The sequence below is a fragment of the Motacilla alba genome, chromosome 7 (genome assembly GCF_015832195.1).
Source record: "Motacilla alba alba isolate MOTALB_02 chromosome 7, Motacilla_alba_V1.0_pri, whole genome shotgun sequence".
NCBI classification, from domain to species: Eukaryota; Metazoa; Chordata; class Aves; order Passeriformes; family Motacillidae; genus Motacilla; species Motacilla alba.
Window position 1 is genome coordinate 37,891,120 of NC_052022.1, and position 9,748 is coordinate 37,900,867.

The following is a 9,748-nucleotide window of genomic DNA, read 5'->3' on the forward strand; positions in this document are numbered from 1 at the left end:
CCCTGTGCCAGGGCCTCATGGAGGCTTGTCCAGCCTTTCCCCCAACAAAACCTGATTCAACCACACTGAATTTTGCCTTGGGTTTCCTTTCTTTGCTCCAAGTCTAGCTGGGTCTCTCTCCAGGAGCCAGGAATTAGGTAGCACAGCTATTCCAAAGTAAATTGCCATGCAATTTCTTTTCCATAGCAAGAGGGTTGTTTTCTTAGGGCAAACCAATTTTATCCTTGAGGAAAATGTCAGCAGGAGGAATAGCCAGGGAAAACTCGGCCGTGCTGCTGTGCTGGAGTTACTATCAAGCAAAAAAAGGCCAGAGTTTCCCCTCTACAGTTTTGGTGGCCAAGTTCTTTAACTTTCCCCCAGCTCAGCTGAGGGTGTCAGAGCTGGGGTTCCCTATAAATACTCTCAGGCTGGGCTGGGGAGAACAAACCAAAAGGGCACAGAAACCATGGAGCTGCTCCAGCCAGGGAGAAACGTCTGTAATTAATGTAGTGGGAAAATTACACGTTTATATGGCCCCCCCAAACACAAGAGCAGACATCCATTTCCTGCAGGGCTGTGGATGACTGCCAGCCCACAAATAAATCACAAAACCACAAAGCCAACAAGGAGGAAAAAAAGGGGGATTATCACAGAGGATGCAGCAGCCTTTTGCACCAGGAAAATCACCAGCGTCTCCACCAGACATCTATTGTTTATCAACAATATTCCCTGGTGCTTCCCACCATTTGGGACTGAGATGGGGAGGGATATTCAAGCAGAACAACAGAGGTCTCCTTGGATTTTGCAAACTCCAAAGGCACAGCCAAGGGGTGGCTTGGGAGATGCATTGACCTGCCCCAGAGGCGTTTGTGGGACCAAACCCAAACAAACCCACAGCAAACCTGATATTAAATAGGCTTTGGCATGGGTGAAAAAATGGAATAAACCCAGAGTTGCCGACTTTCCTCCAGGAAGAGGGTGTCTGGAGGGCAGGGATGGAGCACTCAATGGTCTGGCAGCACCTCCAGAGGGATCACGTCCAGTGATGCTGGAGATTAAGAGTAAGAGAACAAACAATTTCAGTGAGGACTTGCAGTCCTACTCCCACGCATTTTCCCTCCCCTTTCCTGTCCCCATGGAGGTTTAATGGCCTGGCCCCCCACTTCACAGCACCCTGGAGTCACTGAGAGCCTCTCCATTGCCTTCCAGCTGCCTTTGGCTCCGGCAGTGGGATCACGACAGCAGCTTTACAGCTTCCCCCGTGGCCCGCGAAGCCGGGCCGTGTCAGCACCAGGGGACTGGAGGAGAAGGTCCATTAGTGGGGTTCTGAAGGGCAGTTCCTGTTTTCTGCACCACCCAGGGCTTGTAAATGAACCATGGGTGGGTGCCATGCTTCCCAGGATATACTGTGGCTACAGAAACCCTGGCAAATGCATCAGCCTTCCCAAGTGTGGTTTTTTTTTTCTTTTCCACTCTGAGCTGAAGCACTTTAGGGGGCGCTCAAAACCATCCTGTGCTGCTCACAGAGAAGCTTCTCCACCATCTCTTTCCCTGCCACAGGAACATTGAATCTCATGGATTGCAAGGGACCCTAAAGGCCCTCCAGTTCCAACTGGACCAGGCTGCCCCCAGTCCCTTCCCACCAGGATGAGGTGGGTTTATCTCCCTGAACATCCTGATTTCACTGTCTGGCCACCAAACCTACACCAGAATCAGAGGTCCCATGACCAGGGACAGCTGTGAAGAAATTCCTCCCCTATTCCAGGTGTGCCCATCCCGAATCCTCAGCCCTCCTGCTCTTACCCTGCACTGGGGAAACACAGGTGGCACTAAGCAAAGTCGGGTGCTTCCCTGCACCTCAGGCACTTCAGCTTTTCCTTTCCTTCCTTGGCCTGTTGAAAAAAAAAAAAAAAAAAAAAAAAAAGAGAGAGAGAGAAATTGTATTTATTCACGCACACAACACTGAAACATTTGTTTAGGAGAAAATCTCACTGATTCTTGGCTCTTATTCCAGACACAGGGAGAACAGCAGCCCTTAATGTCTGCCTGTTCCTCAGTGATTTGTGCTTTTGTGCTTTGAGCGACGTTCCCAATTCTGATAAAGGTATTAGTGCATTTCTTGGGCTGAATTATAAATTATGAGATGCAAAGCCCTCTATTTATGCACTTCAGTGCTGAGAACTTACATGCAAAACAAGACACTCAAGCTCTCCAAGTTCCCACAGCAGCTCTCTCCACTCCGCACAAAGCACCCAAATGATTTGGCTGTGTTTATGAGGGACACATTTCAGGGATTAGGGCAGGAATAGACATCTCCTGGATGTTTTCACAGCACTTTGCTCAGAGCAGTGGCTCCTGCAGCTATATCCTCTGAGCTGGGTCCGGGGCAAGCTCCCTCTTGAGCTCAGCATGACCAAATGGCACACAGGATAAGGACATTCAGGATAAACACATCTGGAAGTGGCTCCCTAGCTGCAAAGAAATGCTTACTAACACACTTTTTTTAGGGTAAAAATGGAGCAAAACTAAAATGTGGCAAGCACAGATTCGAGGTTTCATTTGGGGAAGGAGGGGAGGGCAAAGTTGTCCCTAAAGCAGAGCACGCCCAGCACTGCAAAAAGCAGATTAATCCTTTGTTATTTGTGTTTCCACCTCCTTTTAACCAAAAGAAGCACAGAATCATTAAGGTTGGGTCGGATCATGAAGTCTAGCTGTGAATCCAAGAGCACAAAAGCATTTCTCTGAGCACCACATCCACATGCCTTTTGAACATTTCTGGCATTGGTGCCTCTGGGCAGCCTGGTCCAATACCTGACCAACCTTCCAGTGGGGAGATTTCCCCCCAGTTTCCACTCTAAACCTCACCAGGCACAACATGGGGCCATTCCCTCTTGTCCTGTCCCTTGAGCTCCAGAGCCTTGCCCAGCTCTGTTCCCTTCTCAGGACATTCATCCCGACAACAGGACAGAACAAGAGGAAAGGGAGCTCCACTACCCCAGGGCAGAGCTTTTCCCATTCATTTTTACAAAGAGGAAGAGAAGAAAAACACCTGGGGAAAAAAAAAATGGTTTAGGCTAATCCTAAAGTGAAACTTTCTATTCCTTAGTTAGATTTTGAAAAACAAAGCTTGTTTGGCTCAAAGTCAAATGTTTAATTTGACCTAAAAGCTTTAACTTTGCCTAAAGTTTCTTAGAATCTTAGAAATCAGAGGAATAAACAGCTCATTTTAAAAAAAGGAAAAAAATAAAGCACTTTCCCCATCAGGGTTTGAGGCAGGTGACAACAACAAGCAGTGATAAAAGAGCAGCGGTCTGTGTTCACAGAAAATGCCTCAGCTTGCCCGTGTGCCCACAAGGATGCATCAGTTCATATTGTCAAAACTGCCCTATTTAGAAATAATAATACTTGAATGTGCCCTCAGCCAAATGGAAAGAGGGGGTGATGCGTGGGCAGGAAATGGAGCCAAGTGTCCCAGCCAGGACTGCTGAAGTGTCCTGATGAGGGAGGGCCAAATCCCACGTCCTGCTCTTGCCCTGCACCATGAAGTGGCTGCTGTGGCCCCGGGGAGTTCACACTGAGCCCTGCACTGCAGTCACAGCAGCCCTGACCCAGAGGGCAGAGCCAGGCCTGTTTCTGAAGCCTCTGCATTCGTGGCTCTGCTTCATCTCCCGCTCTGCATTCTGCTCTGAAGCCCTTGCAGCACCCCAGAGATCAGCTCATCGCTCCCCCACCATTCCCTGTCCATGGTATTCCTCAGAAACTGCTGAGTGAGTACATACATCTGCCTGTAGCTCCAGCTGACAGGAGGAGCTCACTGTGCTTGGGTTTAGGAACACTTTGGAAAAGCCTGGAGCCCATCCCCCATCCATTTCATACAATCACAGAACCACTAAACCTGGACAAGACCTCCATCAAGCCCAGAATGGTGTCTTTCCTTCTCTGTTTCTGAGAACTGAGATTCCCCTTCATTTGAGACTTCTCTAACAAACCAAAAACACATATTCACCCTCATTAGCAGTTTGCTGGTGTATTTTTCCAGGCTTTCAGTGCTCAGTGCCAGCAGCTCCACATGGAAGCTCCAGCAGGCTCCAGGAGCAGGCTCTGGGCAGTGCAATTCTTGTCTGACCCACGGGAGCTCCAGCAGGCTCCAGGAGCAGGCTCTGGGCAGAGCAATTCTTGTCTGACCCACGGGAGCTCCAGCAGGCTCCAGGAGCAGGCTCTGGGCAGAGCAATTCTTGTCTGACACACGGCTTTTGAGGGCAGCTGCCTGAGCCTGCTGTGTCTGAGACCATTGCCCTAAATTCTTGCTGCTCCTCTCCATTTTCCCAGCCATGATCCGATCCCGGGGGGAATTCCACATTCCCTGCAGCTTTTTCCAGTTCCCCACAAAGCCTCAGGAAAACAGCAGCTTTTTTTTTTGTGCAGATCCTCTGGATCTGAAGGATACTCCTGGAACTTTAGCCTGGCTCTTGCTCCTGGCCCTCTCTGAAGCTTTGATCCAAGGAAGCCTCTCGACACGTTCCCCTCGCTCCGCTGGGGAATTCAGCACTGCGGTATCTTGCATTGCAGATTATTTTTAGGGATGATCCAATTGAGACTGATAAAAATAAGAAACGAGCTGGAGAATCTTTGCTGGAGCTGACTGCGAGATGCTGTGGCTTACCAGAGCCTCGTGGCCAGAGTGGGATTCCTGATCCAAGAGCGCATCCCAGAACAGGTCAAGGGTTCATCCACAGGGCTCGATGGCCCAGTTGTGCTCCCCCCAGCACCCAACAGGACAAAAAAACAGGGATCACTACAGATAAACACAGATACCTGCATGCCAAAATACCCAAATCACATCCAAATTTCCTTTCAAAGCTGAGGAATCATCCATAGCTGCCAAGGACATCCTAAGCAGTAGTGGCCAGCCAGACTGGTGATGCACTGCTGAATTTCACTGAAAGCCCTTAAAAATTGTTATCTGATCTTTAATAAACTCAGCTGGGCTGTGCAACCACAGCCTTCACTGCGTGGCTCTCAACTGAAGAGAAGAGCAGAAAGCAGTGAGACACTTCCCTGTAGCATATGCCCAGACTCCAGAAAATGTTTGGGGCAAAATTCCAGAACACAGTAAAGGACAAAAACTGATTTTTTTTCTTTTCACTGATGTGAAGAAACAGGATTTGCTCTCAACTGATTGGTCAGTATTGCCTGGGGAAAGAAAGTGAAAAAAAGAAAACACCCTTGAGAGATGACATGTCTAAACCAGTCACTCAGAGGTATTTATTTTTTTAAGAAGGGAATTTTCCCTTTTTTGTTTTGGTCAGGTTGATTATTGCCAACAGTATTTTAACATCTGCTGTGCCTGCTGACCTACCACATTTACCCTACTTACACTAATTAAACTTTAATTAAGCTTGCTAGATGTTCATCTAACATCAAAAGTAAGGCAAAGGCTTTGCCAAGCAAAGGTCTTGGCGTGGCCGGGCAGTTTGGGTTTGCGTTATTTTATTTATACATTCATAACAAAGGGGAGGGGTTTTAAGTGCAGGTCACTTCTGACCTACTCACCTGACCCTTCCAACACCTGCTCTGCAGCTTTGTTCTGAACCAGCTTCACGAGGACTGGCACTTGCTGGGGTAACAGACACCTCAAGGGACTGACGAGTGTTTTGGGATGCTCCCATGAGTCCAGGCCCTCGGGTACCTCAGGCTTCTCCTCCCAGGCTGCCAATCAGGTCTTGTATTTCTGTTTCTTAAAAAAAAAACCAAAAAAAACCAAAAAAAAAAACCCAACCAAACAGAAAAAAAACCCAAAAAAACCCAAACAAAACAACAAAAAACATCACAAAAACCAACCAACCAAACAAACAAACAAAAAAACAAAGGAAAAAAAGCAAAAGGGCTTTCCTGCCAGCCCACCCTGGCAGTGCAGGGCTGCAGCCCCTGCTCTGTGCACACACAGCTGTTTTCCAGTCAGCCTCGCTCAAACAACTCCAGCCAAGTTTCCTGACAAGTCAGTTTTCCTCTCCTCTCTGCCTCCAAAATAAATTCCCCCGCATCCCAGGAAAGGTGCTGCCATGGGCTTGGGAAGGGAGGGAGAGGCAGCATCAGGAGTTTCTTGTGACACCTGGAGCACAAGTGTCACATTCCCCTCACCAGCCAGGGCTGCATTAGCCGGTGGGGATTAAAACAGATCCTGGTACTCTCCCTGAGCTCAAAAGATTCACAGAATCCTCAAGGCTGGAAAAGACCTCCAAGATCTTTGAGTCCAGCTGTTAACCCAGCACTGCTTTTCCCTAATTTCAGCAGGATCAGCTGGGAAATCAAAAGCCAGCTGCACGTGCACACTTCAAGGAACAGCAATTGGATTGTTGGTGCCCAGAATCGTCCTCTTGCATGGTTCACTCCATTCTCACCTTCAGCAAAATGGCTCTGCCTTTGATCCTGGGAAAGCCACTTATTTTAGAGCTATTCCTCTCAAATTGCTTGAGCAAGAGTCCCTTCTTTCTTTCTTTCTTTCTTTCTTTCTTTCTTTCTTTCTTTCTTCCTTTCTTTCTAAAGCAAGCAGGAGCTTTAAAAAGAAGGTTTTTGGAAAGGGATATTTTGGCAATAAACATTTCCATTTAGTGCTTGGCAGGCACCAAGCATTTAAGCTTTGAAAAATTAAAATTTGTTCGGAGCTTTGGGGTTTTGATATTCTTGGTGCTGTGAGTCGGGAGGTTCTGACACACACACACATACACACACACAAAAAAAACCAAAACAAAAAACCAAACCCTCAACCCTCAAGATTTTCCAGTGATCTCTGCATAAAAAGGTCTGAATCCAAATCCAAATTCCCAGGAGGACCACATATGGATTCATGGAGTGATTTTCCCTGAATGACAGCTCCCAGATAGCATTGAAGGGTGGTCGAATAATGAAATGGTTTGGAAAGGACCTTAAAACTCTTCCCATTCTCCTCCCTGCCATGGGCAGGGACACCTTCCACTGGATCAGGTTGCTCCAAACCCTGTCCAGCCTGGCCTGGAACACTCCCAGGGATGCAGGGGCAGCCTGTTTGAGGGTGTAAGGGAATTCATTGTTCCAAACCATAACCACCTATTTGTGGTGGTTTATCTTCAGTCCACCCAAGGAGAGATGCTCCTGGTGAGTGTTCCGTGCACAAACAGGGGCTCCCAGTGAGACATCCTGTCCATCAGCTGGGCCCAGCGATGGAAACTGTCTGTGCAGGCATGACATGGGTGCCTGTGCCACAAAGGCCTGGGCAAACAGGTGCCCTGAGCACACAGCCTGGAGCCAATGCCCCTTGGTGTTCAGAACAGGGTACCCAGCTCTTTAAAACCACATCCTGCATCTCTCTCAGCAGCCCTGCACAACCCGCAGCCAGCTTCCTTTCCGGGGACCCTGGGATGGCTGTGCTTCCAAAAAAAAAAAAAAAAAAGAAAAAAAAAAGAAAAAAAAAAGGAAAACATAAATAAAGCAGCGAGGTAACAAGAGAAACGGAGCATTTGGCAAATGTGGATTGAACTTCACACAACAAACTCATTAGTTCAGGCGGCCCCGTCTCTATGGCAACCAAACAGCACAAAAACAAGGCATTAACACCTAAATGTATTAGTGGGCAAGTGCTTAGCTTTTATCATTCCAGGGGTGTATTCCCCTCCGCAGCTCTCTGGGGTTCCTAAGGAAGACGATTCTGGTTCAAATGCCAACACAAACATCGGACATTTACAGACAGCCGACCCGGAGCTTTCGTAGTTTCAATCACAGTTTGAAAAACAAACAACGAAAGAAAACCGAGAAAAGGAGGCCGTGTGTAGAGGAGTTACCCAGTTTTCACTTTGCTTTGCGAAATTGTTAAAGGTTTGCCAGTCTCGGGTGAGGGGCGAGAAATATTTTCCATCCTATCCTAACAGCTCCGTGAGGATCTTCATCAGGAGGAGGAATGGGGGGTATAAAATGGTTCTCACAAAATAATTTCCAAGTGCCCAGCCTTTATTTTAAATGGATATTATGAGTCCTAGGAAAATGTGTTACCCAGTCTCCCCTGTGCCACAAGGCTCCAGGTCATGCCACAGGCTCTGGGGGAGGAGTGTGGGGCTGTTTGGATTTGTTCCAGGAATACACAAGGGCTTGGCCATAAAGATGCCGGAAAGCTGCATTTAAATGCTTCCCATTTAAAGCATCTTCCCATTCCGAGGGCCCTGGGTGAATTCCAGCGGCCCCAAGAGCTCAGACCATGCTGGGACCGCTTGGAGAAGATAACAAGGTGTCAGATCTCTCTCTGCAGGTCGGAGTGGGGCAGGAGAACAAAGGATGTGTCTCAGCCCAAGGCACACTTGAAGCTGTGCTGGGGCTAACAAGGCTCTTCACATTTCCCTGCGTGCTCACTGAACTTCTTTTTTCATCTTTGCTCTAGGGTTTAGAACAACCTTCAGTCGGAATAAGGATTTGGCTTTCTTGGGGTGGATAGTCTTAAAGAACCTAATCCTGCTCACTGTCAGAGAGAGGAAATCTCTGCCCAGGGAAGCTGTGGCTGCCCCTGGATCCCTGGCAGTGTGCAAGGCAAGGCTGGATGGAGCTTGGAGCACCTTGGGAGAGTGGAAGGTGTCCCTGCCACGGTAGGGGGTGGCACAGGATGAGCTTTGAGGTCCTTTTCAATACAAAGTCTCCCCCTTCCATCATGCACAGTTGTTTCCAGGTGAGAGGCACCTTGTCCTGGGGCTAATTCAGACCTAATCACTAAACATTCTGTGTCTCCACACAATGACAGCAAGGAGAACCCCGGCTGCGCACTCAGGAAAAACCTTTAGTGGGAAAAGCAACATCGCACCAGCAGACGACGTCTTAAAAAATGTCAAACCCATCTTCTCCCCCAGCATCCCTCAGGTGGAGTCAAAAGAGCACCTCTGCCGCCACCAAGTACAGATTTAGCCCGTCGCAAAGTAGAAGGTCTGATGGCAAATTGCTTGTCCCCTGATTTCAGCCATGTGACCAGCAAGTGGGGTGGTGATGCCCTCAGGACGCTGCCATGAGCAGCAGCGCAGCCCAGCACTGACATCCACCCCGTGTCCTCAGGCAGCACCTCCTCCTGAGAGCACTGCCAGCATTTCAGCTGACCAGGGCCCTGCTTCCCAAGCCCTTCAGGCAGGCTGCAAGAAGGCAGATTAACAGGTTGGAACCCTGACAATTTTCTTCTGAAAAAAGGTCGCTGAGGATCTCACAAGTCCCTGACTGGCTGCCTTGCTATCAGCTCAAAGGCATTTCAAGAACATTAGCACTGGTTCCAGGAATATCTGGGCTCATCCCTGCAGCAAAACAGCAGCAGGGGGAGGAGAAGGATGGGATGTAATGGCAGTGTCTGAACAGGCAGAGGGATGGGGGAGCTGAGATTTTGGTGGGTGTTTTTTTGGGGTGCCTTCACCACTGGGAAGAGTACGCAAAAGAGTTTTAAAGTCTCCTGTCAGCCAGAACTAACTCTGTCACGGTGACAACCCAATGGTTCATAGCTGGACTCAAGGATCTTAGAGGTTTTTTAGCACCTTAATGATTCCACATTTACCTCTGGCAATAGATCTCAGCACACAGCAGCAAAGCCAACTCAAAATAAACCCTCAGCATGCCCAGTCCCTTACAAAAGACACTACAAAAGTGCTTGCTGACATCACGCCCAGCTCACCAGTGGTTTTCCTCTACTGGAAATTTTGTTTGCCATCTCCAGTCTCGCCTTAGGGTCTTTTCAAAACGAGGGGCTTTGGGGTTTTACCAGCGGAGTCATTGC

General features: G+C 48.5%; 1 long non-coding RNA gene across 1 annotated transcript; it reads right to left on the reverse strand.

Annotated features, from left to right (window-relative positions):
* Positions 1-446: 446 nt before the first annotated feature.
* LOC119703225 lies at positions 447-5,673 on the reverse strand. The gene is made up of 3 exons (XR_005257593.1): positions 5,533-5,673; positions 1,783-1,871; positions 447-1,027 (listed from the first exon to the last, which is right to left on the reverse strand). It is a non-coding gene; the product is annotated as an uncharacterized LOC119703225 (long non-coding RNA).
* Between the last annotated feature and the right edge of the window lie 4,075 nt (positions 5,674-9,748).